The sequence below is a fragment of the Mastigoproctus giganteus genome, chromosome 2 (genome assembly GCF_048544385.1).
Source record: "Mastigoproctus giganteus isolate SK-2022 chromosome 2, ASM4854438v1, whole genome shotgun sequence".
Lineage (NCBI taxonomy): Eukaryota > Metazoa > Arthropoda > Arachnida > Uropygi > Thelyphonidae > Mastigoproctus > Mastigoproctus giganteus.
In genome coordinates, this window is record NC_143576.1 from 170,861,013 (window position 1) to 170,878,655 (window position 17,643).

Sequence of the window (17,643 nt, forward strand, 5' to 3'; positions counted from 1 at the left end):
GAGGATTTCGTAGGAACCTTAATGATATTCAAGATTTAATTATCTGCTACTTGCCAGTTGGTTTTTGTCTACAGGAAACATATCTAACTTCTCAAATTTCTACTACCATAAAGAACTATTCTATCTATCGACAAGATCGTGATACTTCAAATGCTGCCCGTGGAGGTGAGACTATCTTGATTAGCTTAAAGATCCCAACCAAGCAAATTGTTCTACAAGCTGAAATTGAAGTTGTTGCCGTACATTTGATAGCCCAGATTGCGTTATGCAGTTACTTCACCTGTCTGTCTCTTGAGGGATTTCAATAGCCACCACCCCTTATGGGGATTGACTAAATTAGATAGGCATGGTCGACTAATTTAAACGTTTCTGGATAAGCAAAATCATACTGCTCTTAATACAAATCTACCCACTCGCATACAATTACCAGTTGGACAAACGTCTGCAGTCGATCTCTCAATATGCTCCCTGATTCTGTTTCCAATCATGGAATGGTCTGTCATGGATAAACCTCATGGGCAGTGACCATTTTCCGATTATTTGTGATCTGCTCATTGCACAACCACCTGTAGCCCAACCCTGCAGGAAATGGAAGTTCTCTCAAGCCAACTGGTTCAAATTTCAATCAGTTGTCACCCTTGATGAGCAATATATACAAACACAGTCAATAGATGAGGCCACAGATTACATCACTTCACACCTACTATCTGCAGCTGAATGTTTAATTCCATTGTCAAATCCCCAGTCCCGATGGCACCTTACCTATTGGTGGAATGAAGACTGCACAAAAGCAAAGAAGTTAAAAAATAAAGCATGGAATTTATTTCGTTGATCCCCAACTACAGCTAATCTTATCAACTACAAGAAGCTAAGAGCGAAAGCATGTCTCATTCAAAGGCAAGCCAAGAAAAATTCTTGGATTTGGTTTGCATCTACCATAAACAGAAACACTAACTCCAGGTTAATATGGAAGAAAATCAGGCAGATTTCTGGCAAATTTCCAACCACCCCTTCACCAATTCTTTCATGGAATGGGCAGGAACTCTCTGCTACCGAGGACATAGCAAATGCTTTAGGCAAAACCTTTGCCCAAGTTTTAGCGGCATCAACTTATTCTCCGGATTTTCAGAAAATAAAGACCAAGACTGAACAACGAGCCATCAACTTTCGAACCTCAGTTTTCCTTCCGTATAACCAGCCTCTTCAATATCATGAACTTCTACATGTCATTAAAACAAAATGCAACAGTGTCGCTGGGCCAGATGGAATATCTTACATTATGTTACAAAACCTTGGTGACAAAAATTTACAAATACTGGTGGTCGACTATAACCATATATTTATTAATTTAAACTTATCCCAGCTCTTGGCATCATGCCACAGTTCTTGCCTTTTTGAAACCCGGTAAAGATCCTACTAGTCCTAACAGTTATAGACCTATTTCCCTATCCAGTTGCCTCGGTAAATTACTTGAAAAAATGATCCATAATCGTCTTGTTTGGATCATTGAAATGCAACAACTAATTAGTAATAATCAGCATAACTTTCGTAAGAACAGGTCCTCCTTAGATCTCATGATCAAAGCTGAATCTGCAATTCATAATGCCTTTGTAAAAAATGAACATCTTGTTATGGTTTCCATAGACATAGAGAAGGCATTTGACACTACCTGGTGTCGCTGCATTCTCAGTGACCTCCATGCTATAGGTCTACGAGGCAACCTTCCTATATTCATCAGGAACTTTCTCCGGACTCGTTCGTTCTATGACATTTTTACAGGAAGGAGTGGTGCCACAAGGGTCTGTACTGAGTGCAACTCTTTTTTGCCCTTAGAATCGATTCCATCACAAAAGAACTTCCAAATACTGTTCAGATCTACCTTTACACCAATCTCTCTATTTCTTGCCCTTCTCAGAACATGAGCTCCATTGAACAGCAACTGCAGATATCTTTGAATAAAGTCCAAAGGTAGGTAGAGTTAAATGGCTATTGTCTATCACAGCAGAAAACTGTTACAATCCACTTTTGTAATCAACGGAAAATGCATACAGATCCTGAACTTCAAATGTCAAACTTTACCATTCCAGTGACTAACAACGTCAGATTCTTGGGATTAATCCTTGACAGGAAATTAAATTCCTTGAGCATATTAAATTTGTGTGTATATCCTGCCTCAAAAAGCTGAACATACTAAGAGCTTTATCTGCCTTGTCTTGGGAAGTAGACCATACATCTTTGTTGCTCTTATATAGAGCATTGATCAGATCCTGATTGGATTATGGTACTTCACTTTTTGATTCTGCCTTAAGAGTACACTAAGATTGCTGGATCCTATACAGCATTGCGGATTGCACTTGGTGTTTTCAGGACATCTCCTACTTATAGTTCGTACATTAAAGCTAATGAGCCCCCTCTTTACCTCTGCAGAAAAATGCTGCTTCTTAAGTATGCAGCCTGAATACAAAGTTGCTGGCAGCATCCTATTGAGCCATACCTCTTTAATCCACCACTGCTAAATCTCTATAGAAACAAACCCACTAAAATAAGACCAGCAGGCTTATGCCTTATTGAATTAACAGAGTTGGAATGTTCCTATTGTCAACAAGTAATGAATTACTCTCAAACACCATGGACTCCCCCTCTGCAACTAACCTGCAATACTTATCTTCACAAGTGGGGAAAGAATCACCTACCCATAATCAATGTGAAACAACTCTATGCAAGCCATATTCAAAAATATTCTGATTTTTTGCCAATATTTACTGATGGCTCCAAATCACATTCAGCCATTGGAGCAGTAGCAGTATTTCCTTCTGCAATCATTTCGGTTGCTCTTCCACCTGAGTATAGCAGCTTCTCAGCAGAACTCTATGCAATAAAATTAGCCTTCGAAAACATGAATCACTACCCTTCTATAAAATACGTATTATACACGGACTCACTGAGCTCGATTACAGCAGTGCAAAACTCTTCTTACAAGATCCTGAAAATTGAAGAAAGTCACCAATCAGTGACCTTTTGCTGGATCCCTGCACATTCGGGGATAAAGGGGAATGAACTAGCTGACAAAACTGCCAAAAATCCAACAACCTTTGATTTAACCTCCGCCCCCAGTCCCATCCTCTGACTATAATCACATCGTACAAACAACATGTTTCGTACAGTGGAAAGAGCAATGGCACACCCAAACCAATAATAAACTCTACCAATTAAAACAAGAACCAAAGCTTTGGCACTCTAGCGCGAACAGAAGAAGTGGTACTTGCACGGGCAGAAATAGGACATGCATCTGATACCTCCATCTACTGACAGGAGAGGATCCTCCTCAGTGTATACACTGTTCAGCACTTTTGACAGTGTATGTGAAACATATCCTGATTGAATGTCTGCACTATCAAAATGACAACATCCATCCTGTTTTCTCTGACAAATCTACGAGAACCGATGACATTATGACATATTATTGGCGAGGATGCAAACATCGATGAATTTTTTCTCTTTCTTAAAAAAAATAGGACTATACCCTAAATTCTAAAAGAACTTGGTAATAAAAAAGAAATACATTTGAATTTTGTTTTTAGCTTTTTCCTACGAATAGGTGCACTATAGCCTCGGCAGCTTATGTGCTCCTAAAACCCCATAACTAACACACACACACACACACATTAAGACTTTAAGGAGGGGGGCTTTGAGGTAGTGCTTCTCACTGGTAATCAGTAAAAAACAAATGCACAACTTTCACAGACTGCATGATGTGCAGCTTTGAGTTGTCATGGAGTATGAGCCCATCAGCTTCCAACATCTGTGGCCACTTCTGATGAATTTTGCAGGCATAATTTCTGATGAAGAAATGTTGCATAGTAGTCACCAGTTATAGATTTTTTTTTAAAAACTACAGTAAACCCCTGCTATTCGCGGGAGTTACGTTCCTGAGAAATGCCGCGAATACAGAAAACGCGAATACTGAGTTATGGTTCCCATAGTAATAAAGGGGTTCCGTTCCAAAGTATGAAATATATAAGAAAAACTAGTCTAAAATTTTGTCTCTGTATGTATTATATGTACCTTCATAATATGACTATGTACATAGACAGTACATAGTGAAATGCAAGCATATGGTATCAAATTAAAAATAAGAAACAATTTAATATTAAATGTAATATTTATTAGAAATTTCAAACCAGCGTCTTTGCTAGCTAAAAAACTTATCCCGCCAGTGCTATCACCAGTTTCGCTAAAGTGTTGATAAAGGAGTTTTGCCTTTTCATGAATGATGAGTGAATTTAACGGAATTTTATTTTTAGTTCGGTCTTCTATCCACAGATTTAAAGCCTTTTCCATTTTTCCTAATTTAACATCACGAGTTACAGAGCAAATTTTTGAAGCAATTAGCGCGTTTTTCACGGACAATACGGCGGATTTTTTCTTCCGATTTCTTGATTGATCGTACTGTTGACTCATTGATTTTATAATGTTTTGCCACTGAGGAGACACTTTCACCATTAGAAATTTTGTCTAATAACTCAATTTTATTCGCTAATGTCATCGCCTTCTTTGATCTTTTCGCATTTCCCTTGTTTTTCGTAGCCATATTTTTGTACGGGTTAGAAAGAACTTGTCCACAATAAGTCACTTTCTTCCGTTAAAACATTCGAAATGTTTTACACTGCAAAACAATAGATTTGTCACATTTGTAAGCATATCAATTTATAAATTGATAAATTTATTAAATTTATAAGCATATAAATTAAAAGCAAACGACGAGACCTTCCATGATAAGCGCATAACACATACTGAACAAGGATTAGCAAGAAACATCCACGCTCGCGATTTTGTCACTCCTCTCCCCCCACCCACTGAGCACTGTTTTGGCCGGGAAAGATAATTTTAGCCACGCCCATCTTTTTTTTATGGCGGAAAATGTTCACGGCGCTTTAAAATTCACATTTTTTCAGGTTTCATTTTATATTAAATCAGCCACCGCGAATACAGATACCACGAATAGCGGGGGTTTACTGTATTATGAAAACCCCAAACATGAAAGGTAGTGGAGCATATAGTACTTAGTGCCATGCATGGCTTGAAGGTTGAGAAGATGAAAGAAGATACTTGTTGATATTAGACTTCTGTGGATTATAATTTCTAGGAAATACATATGAAGAAAGGTTGTTCCAGAGAACAGAAGTTGAATGAATAAATGAGGAAGAAAAGTTGGTTCTGTGAGTCTGAAGTTGGACAGTAAAAGGATATTGGCTGGTTGCAGCATATTTGGACTGCCTTGTAAGGGAAATTCCCCAGGGGGCCAATTCAGAAGAACAGTGCCCATGGAAGTATTTATAGAAAAGGCATGCAGAAACAGAACATCTATGAGAGAGAGTGAAAGTGGTGGATCTCTGTTAGAGATAAGTCATTCATTAATTTAACCTAACTTCCCTCTTTTGAATGGAACCTAGAAGACAGAGGATTTGGAAGCACCACCCCAGATGTGGGAACAATATTCCATGGTAGGGTGGATTTGCGATTTGTACAGAGTTGAACAGCTGTTTAGAAGAAAAGTAACCCCAAGAGTGAAAGAGAATATTCAGTTTTTTAGATGCACAGGAAGCAATATTTGTATGTGCTTATGCTGAGAAATAGATTAGAAGTCAGGGTAATCTCCAGTAGAGATTATTGATTTTGTCTAGAAATCAGTCATAAATGTAGGAGCAGACGAATCCTTTTTGTGAAATATGACAGGACTGAGTTTTAAAAAGGTTGAAATCAACTTAGTCATCTTTGCCCCACTGGAGAATTATCTGATGATTGGCATTTAAGGAATTGGTAGAGGATATTCAAGAAGTTGAAGCTGCTTGTGCAGAGCAAGGATTCTCAAACTGGAATGCAATGTGCTATCATCAGTAAAACTATGGATAGGATTTCTGGTCAATGGAAGAAGGTCATTAATATACAAGAGGAAAAGAGTGGGGAAAAAAACTGAACCTTGGGGAACACATTAGAGAAGTTAAAGACAGAACCATCTACCATAACCTGCAGTGAGCTGTCAGAAAAAAAACTGGATATCCAATTACAAAAAATGGTTGGCAAACCATAAGATGGTAGCTTATTTAGAAGATATTTATGCTAAACACAATCAAGTCTTTGAAATGTAATGAGCAACTTCTTGAGTTTCACTAAACTTTTCCATTTAATTTGTCCACAGATGGGTAACATAATGAAGAAATCAACAGTGGATTGACACTGACAGAATCCATACTGGTGATATTGATTAGATGGATGATTTCTAGATAGTTTGAGTTGGCAGTTAATTGATTTCTCCATTATTTTAGAAAGAGTAGTAGTATTAGCCATGGAATGATAATTGGATGGGAGGGATTTGTCACCCTTTTTAGGAACTGGCTGCATATGCAAATTTCCAGCAGAGGGGAAAACACCTGTGGAATGAAAAGTGAAAAGGGCAAAACAGGAAGTAAGTTTAGGAGCACAGGTTTTAAGAACAAGTGGAGAAATACCGTCAGGACCTGGAGCTTTCTTAGGAACAAGATTGATCAAAATCCTTGATATCCTTTTGATGGAAAACCACAGGAGGCATTGGATGTAGTCTACTGGAAATAGTGGGAGGTGCTTTACCAAGATCATCAATACAAGAGGTGTAAGAAAAATAGGATGCTAGCAGGACAGGTTTATTTATGGCTGACGTGAAGTGGCATCAGGTTTTGACAGATATGGGGACAGAGATTTATTAAAAGTTGTGGCCAATAGCTTTGGCAAAAGACCAGAATGCTTGGCTACCGTTTGGATAAGAAGGAAGTTTTCTACTCTTAGCCTGTTTGAAATCTAGTTTGGTCTGATTAATATCTGCTTTATAATTGTTGCAAGTTTTGGTGTAGGCAGAAAATGAACCTGATGATTTTAAAACAAGGCAATGATGATATGCAACATTCTTCTCTTGAACAGCCTTAGCACATTTATTGGAAAACCAAGGTTCAGATAAAGGAAAAGATTTTAAGTTTGAGTGTGGAATAAAGGATTCCATCCCTACAAAAATAATATCACGGACACTATGAGCAAAATATTTGTAACAGAGTAATCCAACCCGGGAAAAGAAGAAAAGAAATCTTGTGAATTATCCCAATTTGTACTCTTGTAATGCCAAACAACACGAGTTGAGAATGGCCATGAGAGAAAGGCTCCATTGGAGAAGAAACCATCACCAAGTTGGGATCTGAAGTGCCTAGAGGATCACTCGCTTTGACTGTTTATGATTGTCTGGTATTATGGTAGGTAAATGAACAATCTGTGCAAGGTCATTAGTAATTGCAAAAGCCTCAGTATCTTGACCAGCTGGGCCTGTGTGACTAGAAAATGGAAGCCAACTGGAGTTGTGAATGTTAAAATCACCAAGGAAGATTACTCACTGTTAGAAGTTAGACTGAAGAAAGTAAAGTTTTGAAAGAGGATGTCAGAGTTTCAAGTGATTAGTGGAATTTGGAGAATGATAGAGGCAACAGATGAAATTAACAGAATGTGATAGAAAGATTAAGCCAGAGAAGATCAAAAAGAGGAGATTCCAGATTATTAAGTCTAACAGGGAATATCAGAGCAGACATATGCACAATTACCACCTTTGAAGTGAAATGAATTATATATAGCAAATAACAACTGAGATGAGCAGTGGTTGGATCAACTGATCACTGAGATTCTGTTAGAAAAATTACATGAGGTTTGACAGACTAAGTGGAAAGGATATCATTGAGACACAAATATAGTTGTGAAACGAACAAGGAAGTGTTTGGGAGGTTCTAGATTTTTTTGCAGATAAGGTTTTCTATTACAGGTCGACCATCACTAATCTGACAGCGTTGGGATCTGTGGGGTGCTGGATTAGTGAGTTTGCAGATCGCTGGTGGTTATTTTAGCGCATACATTTTACCCAATAGCTAACCACTTCCTTCTACCTTTAACATGTTGACTGCCAAGCTAGTTTAAGAAAAAAATTCCCCAGGGGGCCAAAAAATATTTAGGAAATAATTTGATTAGTAATTCAAAAATAAATATTGTAATGTCAGTGTTGTCATTTTTTTCTGGGTGGAGGATCCAAAGCTTGAACTGAACTGACCTTTCCACAGCATCCCAAAGATGCTCCACAGGATTCATGTCCAGTGAATGGAGAATTCATTCCATGGTAAAATCTGCAGAATGCTCTTCAAACCATATTCGAGTCACCACGGCTCTGTGGAGAAGTGCATTGTCCTGTGGGTGCACAATGACCATGAAGGGATGTAGATGGTCTGCAAGGATAGATATGTAACCTGGACCATTCAGAGATGCATCTAGATGTACCAGAGGTTCCAACGTGTGCCAGTTGAACATGCCCCCAGACCATTACCGACCATCCACCTGTCTGAACAACTTCATGCAGTTTCCGCCAGATATGCACCCTCCCATCCTCTCGAAATAACTGGAAATTAGCATTAGTAGAGGCATTTGATGCAAAAAAACAAGCTTATGCAGCATCAGCCAAAAAAAAAAAAAAACCACTTCCACTTCACCTCTCTGTTCGTTCGAAATACCTGTCCAGCTGAGCCTTAAACTTATTTAGGCTATCAACTTCCATGACAAGGGATGGAAGTCTGTTCCACCAACCAACCACCCGCTGGCTAAAGGCAAATTTCCACACGTCTATCCTACATCTGTCTTTCCTCAATTTGAATTTATGCCCTCTCAGGTGATTATTCTGAGCAAGCGGAAGAATCCCATCAGCATTGAGCATGCTCAAACCATTCAAGGCTTTATACACCTATCAAATGGGACTCGTTGGACCAGGAGACCAGTCTTCAGTAATCTTAAGTCCAGTGCCGATGTTCTTTCACCCAGTTGAGGTGTAGAGTCTTGTGTCATGGTGTTAGCAATGGGACTCTGGTGGGTTGCTCCTATAACCTATTGCAGCTAATAATCGACTGATGGTCTTGGTGGAGATGTTTCTGGCATCTCCCTTGTTGACGTCTGCGGTGATTTGTGCCACTGTTGCTCTCCAGTTGACGGAAACAATGCGAGACAGACATCGATGGCCATGTACATTTCCACCACTTTTCTCTGCCTACAGTGCTGTCCACGATGAGATGTTATTCCAGAGATGGGTTATTCCTGATATACTCTTGATACTGCCGAATGGAGATAATGAAATTTCTGTACCACATCTGCATTTGAGTGACCCATGCATTGGGCACCCACTATCACCCCTCTTTCAAAGTCTGTTAACTCACAACGTTTATCCATACTGACATCGAATTACCATCTACATGAATGCAGTGAACCCTGCCAAGCAGCGGGTTTGTCTACTAGTGAGAGGGGAATGATAGCATCTTGTTGCCCAGGAACCAGGTATCCCATGAATTCTCTCCTTTCAGTGTATTATCTTGGTGTTGACCAACACCAGATAATACACTGCACACTTCTCACAAGTCAAAAATTTGTGTTAACACTTGACATGTAAACTTCCAAATTTGTTAAAATATTTTTATTCTTATATTGTAATCTGACCTGAAATGATATCACTATCCATTTTTAAAAGCCTCTTTACAAACATTCAATGCAGGAACTCTGTTTCAAGCATAATAATGTTGAAGTTAAGTATTATCCTGATAATGTCAGTAACACAGCTTTATGGAGTGAGGAGCATGCATTACTTTCAGAATAGCCCTTGTATTTATGTTATTCCTTATACTACATAACTTTTGTGAAACCCTATGTAGATAAATTGAATTGCTAAAAGTATCCAGTCACACCTGAGATTAGGGAAAATTGAATCATACCTACCATCCCATGTCAGGAATAGGTATGAAAGTAACTGTTCATCGTAAGAGTAAGTGAACAGTGAAATAAGGTAGTGGGTCAAGGCATTGAGCTTAGTGACTTCCAGTAGGGGGTAATATGGCATCCTCATTGTAGGAGGGTGAGCCTGTCACCACCAAATACGGAGGATGTGGAAAGGTCAGGGAATGACCACCGCATATTCCCGGAGCAATATGGCCTTAGTTGCTAATGCTCCTAAAAAAAAAAAAAAAAATCATTGTAGGATGCTATATTACCAATCAGGTTCTGTTGTGCTATTGTAGCAAAGCTGTGATGTTGCTACCATGGCCAAGAAAAATTGGGGAAAGACTACAGAAATTGAAAGAAAGATTTTATTTTTATTATTATTTTTATTTATTACAGTATTATTATTTTTTGGGCAGTGCAGCAAATCCTCTGGCTTCTTTGTGCTATATGGCTAATGATAATACTACATCACAGTACATATTTTTCTGATCTAATGTTGTGTTCAGGTCTGGTGGATTACAGGAGAACATTAATTACCAGATTAATGTGTGCCATCCAAAATGCAAATTGTGGCAAAGGTGTTTTTAGCATCTTGTGGCTTGGGCTCCAACTGTTGGTGGTCATTCTGCTTAAACAATGAATGCCATGTGGCAGCAGTATTGGACACCAATAGCAATATGGGGAGGGCTGTTTTCTGTTTCAACATAAGTTTACTATGTCTTACTATACAGCCTGTAGTGACTTGGCTTGAAGACGGTCTGCCTAGAGTTCCAGACTTAACCCCATTGAACACCTTTGAATTAACCAAAGTGTCATCTTTGGACCAGGCTAACACACCTTAATCAATAGCTCAATTGATTGCTATGTTGAGAAATGGACTGAATTACCTCCTCCTTATCATCAAAAATAGGTTCGACGGCTAATGACAAAGATACAACATGCAATTAAGAAAAAAGGTGGATTGGCACATTAAATGTGTCAATAAGAGGTTCTTTCAAACATGCAAGTGGGTTACTTTTGGCATTATATTGTAAATTTTATGACTAGAAATAATCAGAACTTGTAATGTGAATATAACAGTTCCTTTTGTCTAAAATAAGCAAGGTTACTTGCTTACACTGCAAACACCCATTGACCCCTGGGTGTCTGTCAACCATTATTTTGGAAAAAGATTAAATAAAAATTTTTAGACATGCTTAGAAGTGTTATTTAAAGTGATTGAAATTTATATAATCCAAATTTTGTGTGTAATTTATTATTGACAATCTTGATGGAATTTGATTTTAACTGCTGTAGTAGGCCATCTCCAGATATCCAGTAGTTATATGTTAGGTTTTAATCACTAATCAGTTTTTTTGTTTACAAAAAAGCAACATTATTTTCATAGGCACATCACATGTTCATAATTGAACCCTTTTATCTTTTAGACTACTTAAAATGAGTGATATAAACAAACACATCCACATGTTGGAGTCAAAAATTCCAACAATAACAAATATTGCAAAGACAGTTTGTTTACATTTAGGAAGGAGGACACTTTCAACATTTATTGCAATTTCTGTTATAATGATTATAATAAAATAAAACTGAAATTATACTATGGATTGTCTTTTGAATCATCTTTTATTGTAAACTAATGAAAGAAATTATGAAGTTCAATTAATGAAGAATGATGCAAAGCAGATGAAAAGAATTTTTCTCTCCCACCCATCCCTTCAAAAAAAAAAAAAAGAAGTTATTTCCTGTTACAATTTTTCTGGCCATGCTAGTTTTTTTGTTTATTTTTTACCCGCCATAATTCTATCAAGAGGGCACTATCTGGGGAAGGGTAGTAAATAGTTTGTTTCAGGTCCTTTAGTTTTTAACTTGGTAAGTATCTTGCTATGGTTGTATATGGTTATAGTTTTCCAACCCAGCCTAATTAAGTGGTTATTGAAATCAGGGTCCTTTGATTATTTTGTTTGCTAGGCTTCATGATTTTTGACAGGATAGGTCTCCCAGCAGACAAAATCCTCCTTCATATAACTTTTATTTTAACTTATTTTATTGGGTTTTATTTTATAAATGTCCTAAAAATGCTAGCTGTGAGGAAATAGTCTCAGAAAATATTGTTCTTTCATAGGCATTTTTCAAAATTTTCCTTCAGATTCATAAATGTTTGTTAATTACAAATCATATCTGATTGCATTCTTTGATTTTACTTGATTTGGCACTGTTTGTGCATTGTTTTATGTGATTTTGAGCCCCTGTCACCTTGCAAATTATAAATAAACTTATATATTGTGATATTTCTGCACTCAGTGTTTTCATTCTTGTTTTTATACTAAGCAAACCTCATAGCATGCTGTGATTTTGGCTCTCTTGCACAGTCAAAACTGAAAGCATGATTCACCATTAAAAGAAACTAACATTAACTTTCTAAAACCTGAAAGAATAATGAATCATTTAATGTTGCTTTCATAAAAATTAGTTAAAAAAAATATAGAAGTTACAATTTAAAAATAGGGAGTCACTTATCAGACACCCTGTATTAAACTCCATTATGTTTAATTTGTGCATTTCAGTTGACCTCTGGCATGTCCAAAAGAAATATTAGCTACAGTATATTATTTTTTATATTTTTATTCTGTATAATTTATTCAACTATTTAGTTTTTATTATTTATCCAGTTTTTTTTTTTTTTTTTTTTTCTTCCCTGTTTTCTTTTGTTGTGTGTGTATATATATATATATATATATAGATTTCTACTCTGCTGAAAATCTGTAAACATTGGACCTAAATATTCTGGCTTCCAGGGTTGGCTCCAGCCAGAAGAATTTTTCGTTTAACATTTGGACCTGCAATATTATAAAGAAGTGAGTTTTTCCAAATTTTTTTCCCCCTAATATGTTCTAGTATAATTACAGCTCAATTTTTCTTTATTGACAACATTTAGTGTGTATTTTAGATTTATGTTCATGTTTATTAAAAAATGGTCTGCAGGATGATGTGAATTGGGAGTAGCAACTGATTTTTCCCTCACTTTTCCCATGCTATAAGTCAAGGCTATCTAACTGATGGCCTCCAGGTATTCATATGCTTCTTGAGGAGTTCCTGGTGATCTGATCCATTCTGATCTGGGTGAGTGTCTTTGTCTGCTTGTGATCAGTTGTTTTTTTAGTCATTATTTCAACCTTCAAAAATATGTTAATGTTTAACCACACTAAACTCCTCCCTCCCCCCCCAAACAAGGAAGGGAAAAAAAATTGTAACTATTAGTTAATTGAGATATTTTTTATATCATACATTTTAGCTGTTTTTTTTTTTTATATTAGTTATTCTTGATAATTTACTGTATTGATTAAACAGGTCTTTGCCTGTGTAATTTTTTTTGAAATTTCTTTTCTTAATTTTGTATTGAAAAATGAATTAATAACATAAGAAAAAGAATAAAGCAAATACAAAAAAAAGTAAAACAAATATCAGTGGATGCAACACATTACCAACTGTATGGCATGTTGTCAGAATATAAGAAAATTAAAAGGTATGGAAAAAAAAAAAAAAAAAAAATATATATATATATATATATATATATATATATATATATATATAATTTAAAAAAAAAAATTCTTGTTATACTCCGGCACTACTGCCAGGTTAAAGGAGTTTACAATAAATCATATTTAGAAGTCACAAGCTTGAACCACTGCATCCTTGCTCATGACCACTTGGCTACGTCAGGCTTTATGTTAGCAGAATAGCAAAGTAAGAAATGAATATAAAGAAAAATCAGTTCTTACAAGAAAAAGAACAGGGGAAGGAGAAATAAATTGAGAATAAGAGTGTTCTATTGACAATTGAATGAGTGAACAATTGAATATATATGTAAAAAAAAAAGTGTATTCTGTGTTACGACTTTTTTTTTTAAGCATTTTATCACTGAAATATCTAGTACAGAAATAGTAGCAAACAGATACTATGTCACTTTTCTCAAAATTTGAGAATATGAACCTCTCACCAGAATTTTGAACTTTTTTTCACTATTTTGCCAGCTAACCAAGCTGTTGTTTTATCGATAATGCTAAACTGTAAGACTATCTTGTTAAATGAATACAGTATTTTGTCTGAAGTCTTATCAGAAATTAGGCCCATATATGATTCAGTAGCTTATGTTCGTGGATGCAAAGGTTTTATTATTTACAGAAAACTTAATTAGTCCTTGAGGCTGTCACAGGCATTCTCTTATGTACGTCACGTTGGGCTTTGCTACCTGGGAGTCTAAAACACTGATAGAACTGATATTCAGATGATACTCAAGTCATGTGGACATAATTTCAGAGAAGTCTGGTCAGTCTGTGAGAACCAAATCCTCTGTTTGCACCTTCACGATTGATGGGACTGTTAATTAACCCTGGGTATAAACCCCATATGTAAATCCTGAACATAGTATACTGGAGGTGGCCACCCAAGTGTGAACCAACGTAAACAGGGGTCAGGGTGTGAAGCACACACCACACAGAAATAATGTCCTTCTGTGTTACTGGACAATATTATATGATAGATGACTCTCAGCAACCAGTGCAATACCAGCACTTTGCTTAGTGGAGGCTTGAAGTGGTGGAATCCACGTTCAGTCTCCAGAGCAGCAAAGCTCCGGCAACTTCCCCCCCCCCCCAAATCTCTTCTATCATGTAGTATGATTGACATCGTTTGAAGTTATGATGAACATCATGTGTAAGTTAAGTGTGTTAGTTATCTGCCAGCACCAGGGGTTTCCCCTATCTCTGCATTGTATTCTCTGTATGTGTGACACAGAACTCTGTGGAGACCAGAGATTTAAAAAGTGTGTGGGAAGTGATTTATTGTGTAGTGTTATGTTCTGTTGTTTCTCTGACCATTTAGCTGTTGGGCTCCTATTGGGACTCAATATTGCCCACACTTTGCCATAAGGAGGCAGATCAGACTCCCAGTAGATTATTTAAGTACTCTGGCAGGCCCTGTCACCTAATATCTGAGGATTTCAGTGGAAGACCTATATAAAAAATGGGGGGGGGTGAACAATAGAAATTGGAGAGGCTGAAAGGGGTTTGCAAAAAAGCGGTTGGATTTAGAGGTTGGTTAGAATTTGGCGGCATTGTTTTAGAGGCGTATTCAGTCAGTTTAGTTAGTCGGAGGGGGAAGACTGAAGGCTGGGGGGAAATAAGTAGAAGGATCGGGATGATATAGTAGGTGATGAACATCATGGCGAAATCCAAACTTCCTTACATTTCAATGGTATAGCTCTAAAGTGCTGTTTGTAGGCTGGCTGTCAGATAGTCCACTGGACTGAACCTATTGGTCACTCTCTAGGAGGCTTCCAGATCGGCTTGTGTATAATGTCGCTGCCTCAACTCTGCAAGATAGTAACTGGAGGGAGTTCGGTTAGTGTATGTTTGGGGGGGTAGAATCATCGAAGCCATGTTTTGCCAAGGAGATGGGTATATTCTTGCTGTGCTTGCACCATATCCAAAAATTTCATTATTTCATGCTTGTCCTCCCCACCTTTTCTTACCGAATGCAACATGAATTGTTAAACTAATAGATCTAAACCTTCCAAACACTTCCTCCTCTATTTCACAAACATATGGTCTCAGTTCCAATCTCGGTGATGTCCATTTCCACTTACAGTATACTAAGCTCCACTTTTTCTAATAGAATGTCAATAATTGGTTGATTCAACCACTGCTCACTCAGTTTTCCAACTATTTGCTGTACAATTCCTTTAATTTCAAAGGTGGTACTAGTGCATATGTCTTTTCCAATACTCCCTGTCAGAGACTTAGTAATCTGGAATCTCCTTCTTTTTGATCTTCTGGCTTAAAATCTTTCTATCACATTCTGTTCATCTGTTGCCTCTGCTCTATCATTCTCTCCCAACTCCATTAATCACTTGGAACTCGTTGACTTCCTCTGTTTGAAACTTGACTTATCCAATCCAACTCTCCTAACAGTAAGGTAATTTTCTTTGGTGATTTTAATTTCCACAATTACAGCTGACTTCTGTTTTAGTCACAAGGATGGTCCAGATAATGAGGCTTTTGCAATTACTAATGACCAAACGCAATTAGGTAAATGATTGTTCATTTACCTACCAGAATATCCGACAATCATAATCATGCAGCCAACACACTTGATTTTTTTTCTCACAAAGAACACTTCTAAGTACACAGTTAAGGTGAGTAGTTGTCTAAGCACCTTGACATTCTTGTCAATCCATAAGCTTCCACCTTATGGATTGCCAACTTTTTTATAATTGAGAATCCAGTTTTCTTTCTGACCACTCATTGCAGGTGATGATAGATCGCTGTCTGTCTTCTAACTTCTCCACCAATGCAGGTATTCTCCAAGGTTCAGTTCTTTCTCCCACTCTTTTTCTCTTCCATATTAATAACCTTCCATTAACTGGAAATCCTGTCCATAGTTTTTGCTAATGATAGCACATTGCATTCCACCTTCCATTTTGAGAAACCTTGCTCTGAACAAACAGCTTCAATTTCTTGTACATACACTACCAATCCCTTAAATGCTGATCTCCAGGTAATTCTCCAGTGGGGCAAGGATAAATTAGTTGATTTCAGTCCTTCTAGATTTAGTCATATCCTATATCTTGCGAAAAGGATTCCTCTGCTCTTATGCTTATCTTCAATGACACTGATTTCTAAATGAGGTCACATTAGGGATTGCTCTGAGTTCTAATTTCTCTCTTGGCACAATCACAATAGATCTAAACCTCCCAAATATTGCTTCCTCTGCATCTAAAAAATTGGGTTTTCTCTTTTGCTTTCAGCCTTGCTTTCCTTCCAAACAGCTGTTCACTCTGTACAAAATTGCAAATCTGCCCTATCATGGAATATTGTTCCCACATCTGGGGCAGAGCCCACAAAACCTCTCTCAGGCTTCTAGATTCCATTCAAAAGATGGCAGTTAGATTAATTAATGACTCATCTCTAACAGATTCTCTCCACTCTGTCTCAGACGTTCTGTTTCTGCTTCATGCCTTTTCTATGGATATTTCCATGTGCACTGTTCTTTTGAATTGGCTTCTATAATTCTCGCGGTCTCTTTCAAAGCAGTCCAAATGTGTGCCACAACAAACCAATATCCTTTTACTGTCCAACTTCAAACTCACAGAACCAACTTTTTTTTTCTTTATTTATTCATTCAACTTTCATTTTCTGGAGCAACACTCCTTCACACATATTTCGTGAAAATTACAATCTACAAAAGTTCATGTCTAATTTCAACAAATATCTTCATCTTCTTAACCATCAACCCATTCGCGGTACTAAGTACTGTAGGTTCTAATACCTCTTGTGTTTGGAGTTTTCATAAAAAAAAAATTGTATGTAATCAAGTCACAAAACTAGGTTACGCAAGAGAAGTCAGATTATGAGAATTCTGTGGCAACAGATGCAAAGAAAAACAGTAATGACTTATTTACTTATGTAATGCTAGAGGCATGGGGATGAATCAGATTGATCCACTTGGTATCAATGGTTCGACCGTTGTTGATACTGCTTAGGTTGCTTACCTACTGAGTGAGTATTTTGCGGAAAGTGGAAGAGAAATTGTTGAAATCATAAGAAAAGCACTTTGGTCTATGGGATTACTAGGTGCATGTATACTTTTGTGTACACCAATGCTAGGAGTTTGGTAAATAAATTTGATGAATTTGAGGTATTTCTCAAAACATCAAAGGCAGAAATTGTTGGGATATCAGAGACGTGGTGTCACACAGATATAAGGAATGCATAACTGGAATTTGGGTACAATGTGTACAGAAAGGATAGACAGGAAGGGAGGAGG

General features: G+C 37.1%; 1 protein-coding gene across 4 annotated transcripts in view; it reads left to right on the plus strand.

The window, feature by feature from the left end:
• The window catches only part of LOC150089744 (uncharacterized), a 69,096-nt gene that overhangs the window by 40,348 nt on the left and 11,105 nt on the right, over positions 1-17,643 (plus strand). For 2 of the 4 annotated variants that reach the window (XM_090368777.1, XM_090368776.1), the window contains exon 3: positions 12,560-12,674. The exons of 1 other annotated variant lie outside the window; for it this stretch is intronic. The gene's annotated coding sequence lies outside the window, so the exon portion shown is untranslated. The remainder of the gene's footprint in view (positions 1-12,559; positions 12,675-17,643) is intronic. One more of the 4 variants, XM_090368778.1, reaches the window with a different exon arrangement.